This window comes from Sinocyclocheilus grahami, unplaced genomic scaffold, assembly GCF_001515645.1.
Source record: "Sinocyclocheilus grahami isolate Dianchi unplaced genomic scaffold, SAMN03320097.WGS_v1.1 scaffold299.1, whole genome shotgun sequence".
Classification (NCBI taxonomy): domain Eukaryota; kingdom Metazoa; phylum Chordata; class Actinopteri; order Cypriniformes; family Cyprinidae; genus Sinocyclocheilus; species Sinocyclocheilus grahami.
This window is the reverse complement of record NW_015505478.1, coordinates 214441-234383: the sequence shown is the minus strand read 5'-3', so window position 1 is coordinate 234383 and position 19943 is coordinate 214441. Positions and strand designations below refer to the sequence as shown.

At 39.2% G+C, this 19943-nt stretch overlaps 1 pseudogene; it reads left to right on the top strand.

Annotated features, from left to right (window-relative positions):
• The window catches only part of LOC107601115 (muscleblind-like protein 3), a 48066-nt pseudogene that overhangs the window by 13533 nt on the left and 14590 nt on the right, over positions 1-19943 (top strand).

The following is a 19943-nucleotide window of genomic DNA, read 5'->3' as shown; positions in this document are numbered from 1 at the left end:
AAGTGCTTTGCTTTTTCACTTTTCATTCAGCCATCTTTCTAGATGAAACAATATACCTTTCTTCTAGCGTTATCTGCTTTTATGCCTGTACAGTAACTACAGCTTGTAAAAACTAGGCCAGACGTACACCAACTAATCAGGTTGTGTTTCGTCGGTCCACTTTGCATTAATAATTTACTTAATCACACTGGGAAATCAGTTCGAGACATCTATTTATAACCGGTCCCATTGTTTCGGACAGTGTGTGATCGTTTGCGACTGGATCTACAAGCCGTGAAGATAAAAATCATCCAATTTTGGAAATAACAATGATTATCATCTCAGGGGGGGATTAGCAGTCATCGGGCGGGTGACGCTTGTACTACACATTAGGGTAATAGCGGGGTCTGCAGAGGGACTCAGACGCAGCGGCTGACGTCACGGCCACATGTTCTTTTCACGGATCACCTCTCCGTTCACCTGCCTACATATAAATGAGATAATTGGGCTTTCGCTTTGTGTGCAGGAAGCAGGTGTGGCTGAGGTACAGTGCTGCTCTGCTCTGAGACAGAGATGTGCTAACTTCAGTGCTGACGAACAGCTCAATGCAGGTCCGCGTTCCCCAGGGGGGCGTCTTCATCGATCTTACTGTAGGGCTGATATTGGGGGAGGGTGCACATGTTAGCCTGCTGTAAAACCTACTTTCTGCTTTGCGCGGTGTTAGGTTGCACTGCATTTAGTGCCTTTGTTCTTGTATTTGGAGGTGGGTGTCATTAATTCAATTTCCATCTTCTCTCCCTCATTTTCTCTCCCGATCTCCCTCACCGCATTGCTCTCCTTCTGGACCGTCTGTCTGCACGCTCCGATCACGCGCTCACCAATTCCCCCCCACCACCCCTTCCACCTGCCGCCTCCTCCGTCTGTGTCTGTCGCTGTGAAACATGGGGACAGATAATATCTGCCTTAACCTCTCCTCTAATCCCCTCACTGTCTGCTCATTCACCTCTGCTTTATTTGTTTTCATTTTCCTGTCCTTTTATTTATTTATCCGTCCCTCCCTCCCTCCAGCATCGGTTCAAGTATGCTTGGTCATCACGCCATTGATTATTCTTCACTGTACTGTCTTCCTCTCTCTCAAGGGACGGCATATCAGCTGTCAGACCCACCCAAGACACCCACTCACATCCCCCTGTGGCACCGCCCCCTGTGTTTCACATCTCCACCCCGCACACCTTCCCGTGTAGAACGAATGCGATAACCATTCATTCACTTCTCCTTTCTTTTCCCGCCTGTGATCGCCTGTACCTCGATAACTCTCCGGGAAAGCTAGAGAGCCACTCTCCTTCGGATTCAGCCAAGGAGCAATGCAATGACAAAGAGGGTGGGGAGACTAACGATCGATATATTAGGCTCCTCCTGATTGGCCGATCCACATTGCCCGGTTGCTTCGCAGCTGCTGATTGGCTGTTGCAGTGTTCCGTGCTCAGCAGCTGCAGCTATGGGGATTTGCCCTTCCTGTCGGCTGCTCTACTTCCTTTTTCAATCATAGAAGCCACGTTTAGATCCTGAACTCTGGGAGCATGCGATCGGCGCGTAGTTTATTTGCCTTACTGTTTTGTTTTGAGCTGACTTTGTCATGCCAGAGTCGTAAAGTGATGTTGCTGTCTCCCATGTGTTCGCTCTCTCTCTCTCTGTGTCCCTTTTCCTGTCTCCTCCCTCTTTTCCCTCTTAATCAAGTCACAGCCTGCCCTTTCCTTTGCATTGCTGCCTGCCTCCCGTCTGCACTCCTCCTCTACCTCTCTTGCACTCTCTCACTCGCGCTTTCTGCCATGCGCTTTCAGCCTATCTCTGTTTGTCGTTCACCTCTGTATTCCCCAGTTACAGGTTTGCAACATAAACAGCTGCAGCTTTAGGCATTTCCTTTGTTGTTTTGAACTTTTGTCGCTTGTTTTATCGCTTGTAAGTGTTTCGAACGGGACAAGCTGTTTTAACTGAGTTTTGTTGCTTTTGTTTTTGTGTCTTTTCGCAAAGACAGGTCTCCTGCCGCAAAGGACTCTCTTAGAAGTGCGCGAGGACACGTCACAGTGCGATGAAAGGGACGCAGGGAGAGCAGGAGGGATGAGAAAGCGATTCAAGTGAAAGAAGTCTCGCATCACCATAAAGTGCCTCATCTGGATGCTGCGGAAGCCCTTCTCTGTGTCCGCTTCGGAGCACTCTCTTCTCCGCTGACTTGTGTGCGTGCGTGTGTGCGCTTGGCCTTGGCTTGGGCTATATTTCACCCTGACAGTCAATCAACCCATTTGCCTGTTCCTCGATTCCAGCTCCGCCTGCTCGCCATTTCACCTTTTAATACAAGGACGCCAGTCGATTAGTTTCCCTTTTGGTTTCTCAAAGTGTCTCTCTCCCTTCACTTCTGCAGTCTCTCCATCCCTGGTGACCCAGACATGCGAGTATCTTTAGGGACTGCTGCGCCTATGGCAACAGGGCAGGGGGTTTCAGAAGCCTAAATTTAGAGAAAGTCCGTTTTACATCAATGCAAGAGGGTTATTTTAAACCCAGAGCTCCGGAGGGTGAGTCTAGACAGTGGGGCGACCACTGCAGACAAATACAAAGTGCTGCTCTACTCTACTTTTAATGCCTCGTTTTCCTGGACAGCAGCCGAAGATGCAACGCAGCATGTCACATTGACCTACTCCACCTCAGCACGCTCGATTCATCGCTCTCCCTACCTGACTTTAAACTGATCTCATATTCTCGTCATACTTCCTCACTGGCTGATCAGCAGACTATGCCCCCTTCCTGTCCATAAGAGAGTTTGGTTTTCATTTCTAGACTGGTAGTCTGAGGATCTCCTTGCCACTGTGCTCATATTTTGCAGCTTTTGTGCTTCATCACGCCTGGCTGCCCCACCCCAGCCCTCCGCTCACCCGCCACTCGCCGAGGGACCGCCATGGCCGTCAATGTGACCATGGGTCGCGACACCAAGTGGCTGACACTGGAGGTGTGCAGAGAGTTCCAGCGAGGAACCTGCTCACGTTCGGACACCGAATGCAAGTTCGCTCACCCCTCTCGCACCTGCCACGTGGAGAACGGCCGCGTCATCGCCTGTTTCGACTCACTCAAGGTAACCTGGATGCATGTGCACGCAGACACTTGAGTTTGTTTTACTATTGCACTGTGATATATTAACCATTAGAGCATTATTTGTGACCCTGGACCTCAAAACCAGTTTCAAGTCGCTTGGGTATATTTGTAGCAATAGCCAAAAATACATTGTATGGGTCAAAATTATTGATTTTTCTTTTTTGCCAAAAATCATTAGGATATTAAGTAAAGATCATGTTCCATGAAGATATTTAATAAATTTCCTACTGTAACTATATTAAAACATAATAAAAAACTTAATTAAAAAAGTAATATGCATTGCTAAGAACTTCATTTGGACAACTTTAAAGGCGATTTTCTCAATATTTAGATTTTTTTGCACCCTCAGATTCCAGATTTTTAATTAGTTGTATCTTGGCCAAATATTGTCCTATCCTAACAATAGGATAGCTTATTTATTCAGCTTTCAGATGATGAATCTCAATTTCGAAAAATTGACCCTTATGACTGGTTTTGTGGTCCAGGGTCACATATGATGTTTTACTACAGATTTCATCATTCACACATGATGTTTGGTCATTTTGTCAGATATCACTAACACCTCCGGGCTGTTTTGCTGAGTAGTGATCTTTCTCAGCCTTAGAATGTAGTTTTTTCTGTCAGATTCAGCCTAAGACACTGCAACCTCTGGTCATGGATTGGTCAATTATGATAAAAAAGTACTGTGATGGCACTATGGGACGGTCAACGAATGTTCAAGATGAGGTTAGGGATAGCAAATGTCAAAGTTTACGAATATGTCATTGACAAAAGCATATTGATTGACTACCAATGAATTCTGGCAGTGTTTTATGGTATATCCAAAAAAGCATGCTAATGCCGTGGGGTTATCTACAAAACCATCCATGGTCATATTTGGTATTTTTGTGTTTAAATACTGCTTTTCTTTGGAAGCATGATAAAGTCATTTTAGAGGGAACAGGAACAGTTCACGCGAAAAAAATTCCATTATCATTAACCCCTCATGTCACTCAACTTTTATGACTTTCTTCTGTGGAACTCAAAAGGAGGAATTTTAAAGAATTTACCTTTTTATGCCATGCAGTTATAAAGAATGGGAACTGAAGCTTTGATGCGTCAAAAAGTGACTTCATATATACTACCATTAAAAGTTTGGTCAGTACGTTTTTTTTGGAAATTATTACTTTTATTTGACAGAGATGCATCAAAAGTTACAGTACATACATTTACAGTATGTTACAAAAGATTTCTGTTCCCAATAAATGTTGTTCTTTTGAACTTTCTATTCATCAAAAATGCTGAAAAATATATATCATGCAAATATTTAGTAGCACACTTGTTTTCTACATTCATAATGATAAATGTTTATTAAGCAGCAAATCAGCTAATTAGAATGATTTCTGAAGGATCATGTGACACGGAAGTCTGCAGTGATGCTGAAAATGTAGCTTTGCATCGCAGGAATAAATTATATTTTCTAATATTTTCAAATAGAAAAGTTACTTTAAATTGTAATAATATTCAACTAGATTACTAACAGATTTTTGATCAAGTAAGTGCAGCTTTGGTGAGCAGTGAGTAAGACCTACGTCAGTCTGATTCATGAATGTCCGATTCATTGAAAAGATCTAACTCAAATGACTGATTAATTAATGAATTGAACGTCATTAGTGGATCTAAAAAACTTCAAATTAATTTTGTTTCTTCCACAAAGCCATTGTACGGCATTAGAAAACTTGAAATATGGCACACAAGTCATATTAATTACTTTTATGATGCATTTATGGTGTTTTTATATGCATTTGGAGCTTGCAGTCCTCAGTGCCCATTCATTGTTATTGCATGAAAAGTAACAGAACATCAGATAACATCTCTTTTGTGAATATTGTGAACAGAGTTTTAAATGAGACCCTCGTTCTAAATGAGATTTTGAACATCAATGAGTAAATTACGACAGAATTTTCACTTTTGGATGATTTGTCATAAATATAAAGATATTATTTGTGATTTATCAATTAATAAGCTCACATTTGTTGTACCTTTTATTTTCTGATTTGTCCATGTTAATCTCAGAAAGCAGCAGCTCTCTGGACTGTGGCTCAATCAGGACTCCCATTAACCGTGGCACTGAGCATTGAGCTATGATCACAGCAGATGTGTTTGTATGTTTATGTCTCTGCTTATGTGTTTATGTGCAGCTAAAGAGCTAGACAAGGTCCTCTCTGTCTGAGTGCAGCAGCTGTCTCCTCCTTTATTGAGCTAGAATGTATTATTTGGCCATTTTTTGGCTGTGTGCAGCATGTGTGGGGGAGCTCAGAAGGAGGAGGAGTGAGAGAGAGAGAAAGCTACATGAGGCCTAGCAACAGCGCCGACTGACTGGATACAGTAATCCCTCTGAACCGTGTTACAGTTGTTAGCACTGGGCGCTAGTGACCTGTGTAGATTACTTGCTCATCCAATTGTTTGATTGTTTTTATCAGAACAGTAAATGCAGCCAGCCGTCACTATTTAAATACTCAGGGTTAGATTGCTGTTATGACTGAGAGAGGGAGGGAGATCAAATAAAGCTAGAGAAAATAAATGAGAGAAATCCTTTGTGATGTTTGTATGTGTGTCTCTGAGGAGTTTTAATGGTGCCTGCTGAAGTGCTAAGGAGAGGTGTGCTTAAAGTCGGCATGAAACGGAAATTATGATCGTCTTTTCTCCTTTATTGTGACAAATCTGAGTGAAAAGGGTTCTTGAACTAGAAAAAGCGTAGGGTGGAACTTGATTTTGTCTGTTCCAATCAAATTGATTGGATTGCTGTTGTTTTCAAACGCATGAATAAAATATGATAGGTAGCACTTTATTTTACAATGCTGTTCCGCATGTACATACTGTTTACTTATAGTAATAACTGGGCAACAACTAGGTACTAACCCTGAACCAACCCCTAAACTGAATCTTAACCATTTAGTTACCTTGTACTACACTGTAAGTACACATAAGTGCACATACTGTTAACAAAAAGTGCATGAAATGATGTGCATGGATAAATAATTTATATCAAACACTGCAATATTCCATAAAACATAAGAATTGTCCATTTTGTTTTCTTGGTGACTTTTAAGTGGCATTTTTTTTGGAAAAAATATTAAGACTTTCACACACAAGAAAAACCGAATGCCCATTTTCCACAAGTTGATATGATTCTTTAGGGTCTCAGTGAAAAGTCTATAACATACTTTGGTTAAAATTTCTCAATGGTAGTGTAAAACAACACCCTTTTTACCTTGTCAAAAACAGCTCTGTTCACAGCGAGCCATTTCGGTGCATGTTCCTTTAAATGTTAATGAGCAACTGCTCACCCCGCCTCTCTCTTCCATGGGGTGATGAGCAGATCTCTGACTTTTAACAGAGACCGTTAACTTTAGCCCCATTTAGCCACAGAACTTGCTAACTAGCACATTATTAGGAAAGGCCATTTGCAAAGATTCATGAACAAATAACATGTAAAAGTGAATTTTGCATCCGATGACCCCTTTAACATTTATGTATACCTTGTGTAATATCTCAGGTGTTAAGTGCAGCCCCCTTCAGTCATGATCATTGATTTTTTTTTTTTTTTTTTTATGCTAAAATATCTTCAACGTGTTTCCAGACTCAATCTCATCCCCCCAGGCCTCTCTTTCCTCTGCGCCCCTCCACAGCTCCACATCTCTGCTAATTTATCGACGTCCCCTAATGGCTGCTACTGCGTACTTCCTTCCACCAGCCCCTGCTCTTGCGTTTTTGCAGTTCATTGACCATTAATCTGGTTTGGTTTGCTTGAAAAAGTATCGGAGATGCATGAATTAGGCAGTCAGATGGTCTATGTAAATGTGATTCGGTTATTGATGTAGTACTGGTGCTGGCACAGGCTTCTGTCTGAAAAACTAAATCAGCAGGTACTGTCATTGGCGGCGTCTAATTCACATGAACATGAGTTGAAAAGCTATTTTTAGGAAATAGGACAACTAAATGGACACTGAGAGACACTGTTCCAGGAAGTACATTTAATGGGGACATATCATGGAAAACAGGATACTTTTAGCCCTTTTGCAATAACAGAATTGATGTACCATGTGAATATTAAAGTACACTACTGTTCAAATGTGTGGGGTCACATTTTAAATGTTTTTGAAAGAAGTCTCTTTATGCTTACCAAAACTGCTTTCATTTTATACTGTAAAAACAGTAATATTTGAAATATTTTTACAACTAAAAGTAACTGCTTTCTATTTGAATATATTTTAAAATGTAATTTATTTCTGTGATGACAAAGCTGAATTTTCAGGATCATTACTCCAGTCTTCAGGGTCACATGATCCTTCAGAAATCATTCTAATATGCTGATTTGCTGCTCAGTACACATTTCTTATTATATTACTACTGATGCAAACATTTGTAATGCTTAATATTTTTTTAATGGGAACAGTGCTACATTTTTTAGGATTCCTTCATGAATAGAAAGTTCAGTTTATTTTGAAAATGGAAATTGTTTGTAACAAAGTCTATACTGTCACGTTTGATCAATTTAATGCATAAATAAAATATCAACTTCTTTTTAAAAAATTATGTCAGTGACCCCAAAATTTTTAACAGTTGCATATGTCCATTCACATTAGCATCACAAAAACATTAACATCATCATTTTAAATGGCGGGATATAAAATATAACAAGAACTAATGTTAGATAACTTTGATAGAAAGGTATGTAGCCTATTGGATTACAATCAACCAAAAATTAGACAGCTGTTAGTATGACAGTATTTACACAGCTATCAATACTTAGTCGGGCAGCCCTTAGCCTTAATGACAGCCTGCAGTCTCCCGGGCATGCTGTCATCCAGCTTCATGCAAACTTGAACTTAATTTTTGGTCCCAAATTTGTATCAGTTTTACTTGTAGTCCACTATATGAAGAAATTTTGGGTATAATTTGTCAGTTTATTTTGCTATCCTGACATACAGTACATAAATTAACTATAGTGGCCTGCATCCACTAGTAAAAAAATATAAAAAATTATATCTGGTCTTTGAATAATTTTTGGTTTGATGCATATCCTTCTGTTATTTTCACACTTAATTATGCCCATTAAAATGTATTTTACAAGTTTTTGTTACTTTCACTGTTCCTTTTTTGCTCTATGGTACATCATCTTTAATTTAATAGCATTAGAGCTGCTCCATTGCAGCGGCTTAGTACTGTAATCATGCGCTTTGCTGTAATAATGCAGGGAACCACTCGTTATAAATCTCCTAACTGTGATATTTTCAGAAATAGAAGTCGCGTTTTTATTCATCTGAAACGTGCTGCGATTTATACTGCGATTTATACGATTTATCCCACAATAACAGAGCTGTGTATACAATTTTAAAGAGTCTATGCTGTGAACTTTACATATTTCACATACTTTGTAAATCCAGCGTTACGTTGATCCTGGTAAGCTCTCATTGTTACAGTTGTAAACACAACATCTTTCTCCTTCCATGAGCAGGTTTGGTGCCATGGCATCTTTGTTTCCAGGCTGAATGTTAAAGAACGCGACACACACGTCTACCTTGTGTGACTTTGAAACTTCTGAAGTGTTTCTTCAGAAAGTCGGGTGTGCCGTATGCAGGCTGAGACTATATTATACGTGGAGTGGGTTGTCTTATGGGGGCCGTCATGTTGAAATCACATGACCAGTTAAATGCTACTTGCTTAGTGGTTCCCTCTTGCTACAAGTCCTAGAAAACCACCAGTAAACAAAAATGACTGAGTGCGCCTTTAAACAACATTAAACATTTTAAATGAAAAACGTGATGTTGTTTTTGGGCACGAAGATTGGTAGTTGACAATCTAACAATCCAGAAAGGAAAAATTCAATTCTGGGGAATAAACCTCTTTAAGAATGAGCTTTTTGTACATGGAGATTCACCATGAAAAGGTTCAGTAATTTTAATCGAAGGATATTGTAGTTTAATCAGATATGCAGTCTGCTTTCTTCATTTGTGCCTTCTCTCTTTTTCTTCCTCCCTCTCCCTTTCTTCCTCTCTGGCCAATCAGTAGTGAGGAGACAGTATGAGGCAAAACTTACTCTCGGTTGCCGGGTGTATTACCATGACTACTCAAAGGAGATCCCTGACCTAGTCCATCCTACATGACATGACTTAAAGCTTTTCATCTCTCAATTTTCTGCTCGTGGGGACGCTGTCAGAGCCCTCAGCATATTTCCCGCATCTCTCTGTGGTGACGACCCATGTTTTTTTGTTTCGCTGTGTACTATTGAAATGAGCGGCGTGTTCTTACTGTCTTCCAGAATGTTAAAGCATGGCTGTGAGGCTGCTTCTCGTGTGCTTTGGCAGGATCACCTGTCTGCTCCTCTTTTGAGACAGTCTGCTCATTACCCACACACTCCCACAGCACATGCCGCTGATGCAGTTGCTCTCAATGTCAGCGTGTGAAAGCGTCGTACGAGTGTCAGGGCATACAATTAACAATGTTGCACAAATCTGTGACATCTCTGCATGCAAGTGCCTGTGATTGTTTTATTAAGAAGAATTGTAGCGATGTGTCGTTGTGTATGGCATCAGCCTCAGACAGCACACCCACCGACCCTCCCATTAACCACTACAGCAGTTTTCTTGTGTGTGTTTTCGGTTTAAATGTTCGTACGTTGTAGAAATGTATATATTGTCGTAATTGTCATTTCAAATCTGCCATCAATTAAATAATTAATTGCTAACATTAATACAGCCAAATGCATTTGGGAAAAAAATTAAAAAAAATTTGTATATTATTTTAATACATTATTTAAAATGTATTTACAATTTTAAAACATTTACATGTTTCTAATGGTAGTTTAATAAAGGTACATAAATATGGTAATAACACTACCATTTATAAAAAATTTAGGGTAAGATTTAAGACTAAAAGTATACTTTTATTCAACAAGGATACATTAAATTGATCAAAAGTGACAGTGAAGATATTTTTTGTTACAAAACATTTCTATTTCAAAGAAACGCTATTCTGTTTCCATTAAAAGTATTAAGCAGCAATTCTCTACATTATCAAATCAGCATGAACAACTGACATAACATGTGACACTGAAGACTAGGGATGCACCGAATGTTAGGCAACCGAAATTATTTCAATAAGCGAAAAGGCCGAATAAATTGTACCGAACAATGACATAGGGCTGTCGCGATAACCGCAATATCGCAATACTATTGAAGAGCAAACCGCAGAGGAATGCAAGAACCGCAGCAACCGCGATTTCTGAGGCCGAGTCATATATATTTGTGAAAATATGTTGTCATGTCACTCACCGAGTCATATATATTTGTGAAAATATGTTGTCATGTCCAAGGAAAGAGAAATCTCTGTCTTAGCACCGACGCATAGATGGTCAGCTGAGCCTTCTAAAGTGGCGCTCAAAGTTAAAATGATTTCAACAGCGCGTTTCATTATGTCTCTCTTTGAATGAATGAATCAGCATTTTTGAACGTGTAGTTGAATGAACTGTTTAAAGACTCACTCAAAGAGTATTGAGCCACTCAAAATTACCGCAAGGGAAATTCCCTCACCGCGACAGCCCTACAATGACATGATGCGATCAAATAGAGACGCGCACTAATGCAGCAAAAACGTCGGCAGAGTGGAAGCATTTAAAACTGTCCAAGAAAGACACAAAAATAATGTCAAGCACCGACAGCGAGAGACTGTTTTGCTCTGCATCGTATGTCCTCATTGAGAAGAGGAAGAGGTGGTTGTTGCTGGTTACTGTATGATTATTGAAATCGCGAAATGGCCTTAAACAATTAATAAACTGCAGAATGTTATGTTTTCTAATACACGCACAAATTCGCACAAACTCGTTAGCCAGGGTTAAATAAACAATGCATGAGGAAAATCTGCGCTGAAACAGTGTTACTTGTTAATTGCTCAGTAACATTTTTATGAATTTTTACAAGGCATGTAACAATGCGATACATGCGACAAACATCTTCCCAAATTTGTATTGAGAATCATTTATAAATCTGCTGTTGTCAACAAAAAGATGCACTGAGGTCTTCCGGTGGGTTTCCTTCAAAATAAAAGCTGAGAAAAAGCAAGAAGTCATCAACATTAATAAATGTTAGTATTGTAATTTTACTATTCTGTAAAATAAAATAAGAAAATAAAACAATAATAATGATAATATTACTTATAACAGCTCTATTAACACATTTATTATAACATTCACAAAGTGTTCAAATTGGGATCTCTAATGTATTCCAATGTTTTTCAAATTAGTCTCTTCTGCTCAGCAGTGCTGCTTTTATTTGTACAGTAAAAATACATGCCTTATTCAAGAAGGGGGTCTCAAAAATGGCTTAAGAAACTTAATTTTAAGTTAAATTGTGCTTTGTTGGTATAATGTTTGCTAGAATGTTAAAAACGTTCGGTGTTAAATATTTTTAAATTGTTGTTTTGTCATTGATTTTTTCTTTGAAAAGCAAGACAAAACAGTAAAAAGCTAATTTTGGCTATTTATTGTATGCAGTGGTGAAAAAATTGGCATAATACATGGGGGGGGGAAATGCAAAAAAAAAATAAGGTTGGTATTCGGGCTTCGGCTCAGTGTTTCATTTTGTTCGGTTTCGGCTTCATTTCGGTGCATCCCTACTGAAAACTGGAGTAATGACTACTACAAATTCAACTTTGCCATCATGGGAATAAATAATATTTTAAAATATATTAAACCAGAAAACAGTTCTATAAATTGTGATAATTGTGATTGTGATAATTGTAATTTTACTCTATTTTAAATAAACACATCCTTGGTGAGCATAAGATATATTAAAAAAGGTTAAAAAAAAAAATTTTAAATAAAAAAACCCTAGACTTTTAAAATGTAACACATAATTACAAATGAATTTCAATGCACTATATTTTGCTACATTTAAACTAAGTTTAGAATGCGTTTAGTTTGATTAAATAATTATTTAATTCATTTAACAACAAAGTTTGTGTATATACAATATTCAAATGTTTGGACATTAGACTTTAAATTGAAGTTAAATGATACCAAACAGTGTGGATCCAGTGCATAACATGAGATGAGGTGAGGTGAGATTTTCAGATTCTCAGATGGGATGATGATGGGAGACGGTTGAACATTGCTTATTGTCATGTTGTACTTAAAAAAACATGATCACAGTGTTTGCAGTAAATGTAATCTTTATTATAGAGAAACGCTCCAACTCTGCCCGCTTTATTAGGCAGTTCTTGGCCAGAACCGGCTGCAGTGTGGACCAGACTTTATGCCATTTAGTCAAAGGTCTGGCTACGTGTGACTAGGTGACGTATGGAGCTGCATGTGTGGGAGTTGCATTGAATGATGCAGCAGTTGGATGGTGGACCATCTCCAAGTCCTCGACAGCACACATTGATCACACTGTCCCTGCATGCTGACACTCCAGACACCCACTTTCATCTCCATTAAGTGCACCACATCACACTGGTCAGCAAGGAGACACCCCCACACTCGCTCACTTCAAATTTTGTTAGGACTTCATCACTGTTAAAAGCTGCCCTGAGGCTGCTGAAGACACAGGCAAGTGTTTAAATTGCTGTAACTGGTGGACAGTTACAGATCTGAGTCGTATGGAGTGACACTTTGACATTCCGTCTGATGCCCGCATTGCACAGATGCCACTGGGATTTAGTGTTTCCGCAAATTCCATTTGGAATGCGTTGGGATTCCATTCTGTTGGAACCATGCCCTCCTTGATAAGCAGCTCAATTCGGTTTGTGAGCCCGACAACCCATTAAAGCTGCGATGACATAAGTAAAAATTATCCAACCAATTATCCTGTCTTTTTACGCGTTGCATTGCATCGCGCCGCATAAACATAAAACCATGTCTGCATTTGTGATCGGAGAAATGACAAACAACAAGCCCTTCTCTACACTGCCCAAAAACTCACTTTAAATATATAAAATATAAAAACTCTTTAAATATAAAAAACATACTTACAGTCTTTGAGTCAGAACAGCCGGCTTTGTAGTCTTCTCTCCCAGGATCAGGAAACGGTTCTCCATAAAATGTGCTGCACACATCTGAATATTTGGGTTGTGTGGAACAGTGTTGTAAATACAACTTAACCACTGATTTCTAGTCGTGTCCATTTTTGGAAGGCCAAACAAAGTAGTTTCGCTTTCACAACAAAACACAGCGTCACACACGGTGGCCTAGAGTGAGCAGAGGCTGGGGGCTAAAGTGAGGAATGGCCGGAGGGCTAGAGTGAGCAGAGGCGGCGGATTCGGGATTGCGGCAACCACATGTGACAACCCCGGGCTGGACTCCGCTTCGTCCACGGTGAAAGCCGATCCGGCGATCCACAGCGTAAAGTTGTAATATTTCCTCAGCAACCAGCACGGATCAGCTCCAGGCTGTAGGCATGACGAAGCAGATATCGTCCTCTTTTGGAAGGCCAAACAAAGTAGTTTCGCTTTCACAACTAATCATACAGTGCCTTGACGACATGGTGGCGGCAACAACAATACTACAGCAAGAATAAAAGTTACGCCTTCTTTCTTTGCGTGAACATTTGGGCGGCGTTATGCAAATCTTCCCACATCGTGACATAGACATGTGGGGATGTGTTAGAACGAGCCGTTTTAGGTAAGCGTAGCTGACTCTTAACTTTTATAAAGAATATCTATTTGGATTTGAGACTTTAGTCTTTGCAACTTTACAGATCTTCTTTATGCACCAAGAGCTTGTAACACTCCAAAGAGAAAGGAAAAATTGAAATCACATCATATGACCCCTTTAATGTTAAATGAAACTAACGTTTTGCCATCATTTATTCACCTTCATATCATTTCAAACCTGTAAGATTTTATTGCTTTTGTAAAACACAAAAGGAGATGTTTAGCAGAGTCCAAGCGGCTCTTTTCCATGCAGTCAAAGTGAATGTGGACGAGCTGTCAAGCCCCAAAATGAATTACCATATAAGTAGTCTACATAACTTGCACACTCTAATCCGTATGATAGCTTTCTGTGTGGAGCAGACTAAAAGATAGACCTGAATATAAATCTTGCTTTATTACCTTGGACACCATTCATTATCATTGAGTATAAAAGAGAAGCAGGTCATGTCTTTCGTGTTCATAAAGAAAAACATTACGGAGACTAAATGATGATAGAATTTTTATTTTTGCATGCACTGTCCCTTTAAGAAAGAAAGTGTGTATCTATCAAAATCATTTGTTTGTCATTTTTATCAAAATATATCTCACTCTAACGCTCAAAACTGTCACCGTTCTTTTTTAGCAGATGTCATCAGTGACTGACTTTTCCTAATCCCTGTACTTATTAAACTATTTAACTATTAAAACCAGTCTAGATCATTTAAGCTTTAAAGGGATAGTTCACCCAAAAATGAAAATTCTGTCATTAATTGATCACCCACATGTCGTTTCAAACCCGCAAGACCTTCGTTCATCTTCAGAACACAAATTAAGTTATTTTGATGGAATCTGAGAGCTCTCTGACCCTCTCATAGACAGCAATGATATTACCACGATCAACGCACAGAAATGTAGCAAGGACATTTGTAAAATAGTCCATGTGACATCAGGGGTTCAACCACAATTTTACGAAGCTACGAGAATACTTTTTGTGCGCAAAAAAGTATTAATTAATGACAGAATTTTCATTTTTGGGTGAACTAACCTTTTAAGTTTGATGGCTAATCGATTAATCAAAAATGCACCGTGCCTGATTGAGACCTGATGGTCGAAACGTTGCAATAAAAACATTTTTTACGGAGCAGTTATATCAGTGTGCAGACATTACTTTTGCATTTTAAACGATTAATCAACCATTGTGACCATTCCCTAGTAGGGCCCTATGTTTTCTGTGAGCCGGAAAACGCAAACAGAGTCCCAGAATACAGTCATAAAAATTTGATTTGTGTATAAGGCGGAATGTCACGGATATGGAATACTGCATGGTCTGTGTGAATGAATGGCGCCGATGCACAGTTTCCGGTTTGGTTAATTAATTAAATGCTTAATTAAAATTTAATGAAACCGTTAAAATGGAATCCAGAAAATTAATGGAAAACAGCATTTGGTAAAAATAAACCTGAATTTGAGAAAAAAATTTAATGTATTACATTGGGCCTTAAAAATTTAAATTTAGTTAAACTTTTAATAAATTGCTGTTAAATTCTGCAAGTTTCATGATTTCAATTAATTAGTCATGCTTTTTAATTAATATATATATATTTTTTTTAATTTAAGCCATTAAAACAAAGTTTAAACGAGGAAAAAAAAAAACTCTATCCCCCAAGAGCTCCTTGACCTGAAAAAGGAATAAAATTGTCTAAAGGAACAAAAGAAAGGTGTGTTAAGGGAAATCGAGACGGTTTATCAACAGACCATCAGCAGAAATATGTAACTGCTGGACTGATGGAATGACATCTTTCCCTATTGGGTTATTACACTACGCATTGCAGAGCAAGTGGCATTGCTCCATGGGTTCATTGAGTTTGTCTGTGTGTATTTAACCGTGTCTGCTGCTTGCCTTTCAACATGTTGCCCGGACAGCTGGGTGATAAACATAATGCTATATGTCCGACCCATATGTAGTATGAGCATTTACAGCAGTCACAAGGGCTCTATAATCTGTCAGCCACACAGACGGGCAGATTGTTGATGTGAACATACAGACAGAAAGAGAAGGCTGTCATTGTCAATTCATTTGGAGGTAGTGAAAATTCTTCCACCTGTGTCCCGGTGCTGTCGTTTTGCCGTTTCCTCTGATCGTTTGAAATGCAGACCTTCCAGCACTCCTGAGATTATGCTGTTTTCTTTTCATTTGATGGGGTTTCGGATGTTTCTATTGTAGTGGAAAGTTGGAATCGGTACGCTTGGATGTCTAGGGATTCCCGTTTAATTTATCCTCTCAATCACGGAGCCCTTATCTTCCTGTCACGCAGTCTTGGATCTTTTAGTAGCTGAGATTCAGTTTAATTAATCTCTCTGTCTCTCTCTCTCTCTGTCTCCCTCTTCAACCCCTCTAAGGGACGCTGTACACGTGATAACTGTAAGTACCTGCATCCTCCGCCTCATCTCAAGACCCAGCTGGAGATAAACGGCAGGAACAACCTGATCCAGCAGAAGACCGCAGCCGCCATGCTGGCCCAGCAGATGCAGTTCATGCTGCCTGGAGCTCAGCTGCAGCCCATAGTGAGATCCCATTTTAATAACCAACAACATCACGACCGTTTCTCTCGACTTGAAAACTTTGCTTTATTATCCCTTGTTGTCTTTGTGTCTCTCATCCAGACCTCGTTCCCAGTAACGCCTTCCTTGGCCAACAGTCCGAGCATGGCTTTCAGCCCGTACCTGAGCCACATGAGCCCAGGCATCAGTCTCATGCCTGAGCTTCTGCACAGCGCCCCCGTGCTGGTCCCGGGGAGCCCCACCGGCATCACCATGGGCAACGGAAATTCAACGCAGAAGCATGTTCGCACAGACAAGCTTGAGGTGTTAAACACAGTGAACAACTTGCTCTGTCTTTAGTAATATCTTGCTAAACATGTATTCGGCATGTAACTCATTCTGAACCATTTGTGCTACAGACTTAAAAACACGTCAAATTGTGTGCTGCCACTTTTCTAAAGGTTGGAATACACTACAAGACTTTTAGGAACAGATTTTTAAACACTAGGCGTCACATACATGTGCATAGTGTTTATAGAGAAAAACTACACATCGTACTCTAAACAACTGAGGATCACAGACTACCAGTCTTTTCAAGTTATTCAAAATGCAACAAACTCGTGCAGAAATGTGCCTCATTGCTTAAAGGGGTCATGAACTGCCATTTTATTATTTTCTACTGTTCTCTAAGGCCAACTTATAATGTTATCAAGATTTTTACATTAAAACATCATAATTTAGAAGTAATAGGCTATCTTCTGTCCTGTTTTGACCCCCCTCATCAAAACTCTCTGTTTGAAAAGGCGTGGCAGAATGTAGATTGTTACTCGGAAGTAAACGCACACTGCTATGATTGGCTAACAGTTGTATATGTTATATACAGCCTACAGCCTTCCTAGAAAACACTTAAATTCTCAGTACATATCAAATGATCTGTTTAACAGACAAAGCAATAGTGATCATGTAATGAAAACAGTTACTCACACTCGTGATCCAATATAGCTGGCACAGCATCTCCTTTTAGTTTCAGTCTTTCTGAAAATCCTGTGTCGAATTGTGCTTTGTTTGTAAATGAATCCGCTGTAAAATGAAGTGAACCAAAGACAAAACAAAAGTTAAAAATAAAGTTCATCAAATAAAGTTTATCATTTGGTTTCTGCGTAGACCTACATTTGACGCTCTTGTCATTTACCTATTATGTGCACAAATGAGTGGGCGGGGCTAAACAGGCAGTGATGTAGAATCAGGCGTTGATCTTCTTTGAGGCAATGTTTAGCCACACTGTTACATCATAAAGTGGCATATTCCAAAACGCGTCGTTTTGGCAGATTGGCTTCAGTATAAGCTGTTTTTAGACTAACAAGAAAGTTTTGAGTTCTAAAACATACAGAATATTTTTATAGCACAATGACCTCTTATATATCAAAAGATCGAGGGAATTTTGATTTCGAAGTTCATGACCCCTTTTAAGTCACATGACAAATGAAATCAGTATCTGTTCTTAAATCAGCTCATAATATCAAACATGCTTGATATCCTCCGACTGTATGGAATCATTGTCTAAAGCTAAAAGAAATCTGTGCCCGTCATGCACGATGCAATTTTGTGTGAAATCTGTCATCTGACTGCCCAAAATCTGCAGTCTGGGGTCTGACTTTTGGCATCTATCGCTGACTTGTCCAGACTGCCAATCAGGGCAAAAATCTGTGAGAAAGTCATGAAGTGTATTCCAGCTTTTAGTCATCAGACTTCAGACCCATAGTTAGACCATGTTTGGCGATAAAACAAGCGCAAATGGTGAACCAATCCGGTAACACTTTACAATAACAGTACATTAATTATCATAGACCTAAATAAAATATTATTTTAATATAAACTGTTGATGAGTTGAACTAATCTTGATGAACTAACCTTAACTACAACATGAGTCATATGAATTCATGTGTGAAGTCTTATCCGAATACTTAAACAAATATGAACTAACATATAGTCAGGGTGGTCATTATTCACGCATGAATTCATATGACTCATGTCATAGTAAAGATTAGTTTTTGATATTTAATTTAGATATTAGTATTATGATTATTCATATACTGTTATTGTAAAGTGTTACCAAAAATTCTATAGACTTGCATTGAATGAGTCAAAAATATAGGCCAGAATATGATGTAGACTTGGGGCTGGGCGTATTTTGACCTGGGCCAATGAGCAAACACCTAACAAACACACTAGCAACTACAAAGCAACATGCTAAAATAATCTATAACCCTAATAGAAACATCCTGGCAACCATTCATTCAACATAGAATTGGGCAAGGGTCACACTTCTTTTACCAAATGTAAAAATCTAGTTTATAATGCTATTGTGTCATGATGAGAATTGAAATGACTGTCACTACGTGTGATTTTCAGCGTGACTACTGGGTGGTAGTAAATATCTGCTGTCCTGCTCTCAGGTGTGTCGAGAATTCCAGCGGGGGAACTGCACACGCGGGGAGAACGACTGCCGCTATGCCCACCCAATGGAAGCCGCCATGGTGGACGGCAGCGAGAACTCCGTCATTGTTTGCATGGATTACATCAAGGGCCGATGCACCCGTGACAAATGCAAGTACTTTCACCCTCCGGCTCACTTACAGGCCCGGATAAAGGCGGCGCAGCACCAAGCCAGCCAGAATGCTGCTGCCATGGTGAGTTACTGAGACGATCCCATTACAATGGCATCACAAGCACTAATTCCCATGATTATAACAAACACACATCACAGTATAGAAGATGATGCCTTCAGTAAAGACAATATGGCAACAATATGGATGAGTTGTCATACTGATAATTAAGCTTTAATCAAAAGCAGCAGTTGTGGCATAAATCAAACTTAATCGAAACATGACTTGCAAACTCAAGGCACTTTGTTTTAACATTAAAGGGTTAGTTCACCCAAAAATGAAAATTCTGTCCTTAATTACTCACCCTCGTGTTGTTCCAAACCTGTAAGACCTTCGTTCATCTTCGGAACACAATTTAAGAAAACAAAAAATAACGACTTTATTCCACATTTTTGTCTCTATTGCGTCACTTGTGGACGCTCGTTCACAATAGTATCATGACACGAGCGTGTGGCGGCGCTGACGCAGATCCGGCGTCATGTTACGTCCACAAGTGACAATAGAGACGAAAATGTGGAATAAAGTCGTTATTTTTTGTTTCCTTAAATTGTGTTCCGAAGATGAACAAAGTTATTTAATTAATAGTAATTAATGACAGAATTTTCATTTTTGGGTGAACTAACCCTTTAAATAATGAATGTTAAAATTAATAACGAGTGAGTGAATCATTTATTTATTATTATTATTATTAAATTCATGATTACCATTCATTATTCAATTATATTTTATCACACCATTCAAAAGTCTGGGGTCGGTATGTTTTTGAAAGAAGTCTGTGAAGCTCACCAAGGCTGCATTTATTTATAATAATAATATTACGAAATATTACAATTGAAAATAATTTAAATACATTTTACAATGTAATTGTGATGCAAAGCTGAACTGTCAGCATCATTACTCCAGTCTTCAGTGTCACATGATCCTTCAGAAATCATTCTAATATGC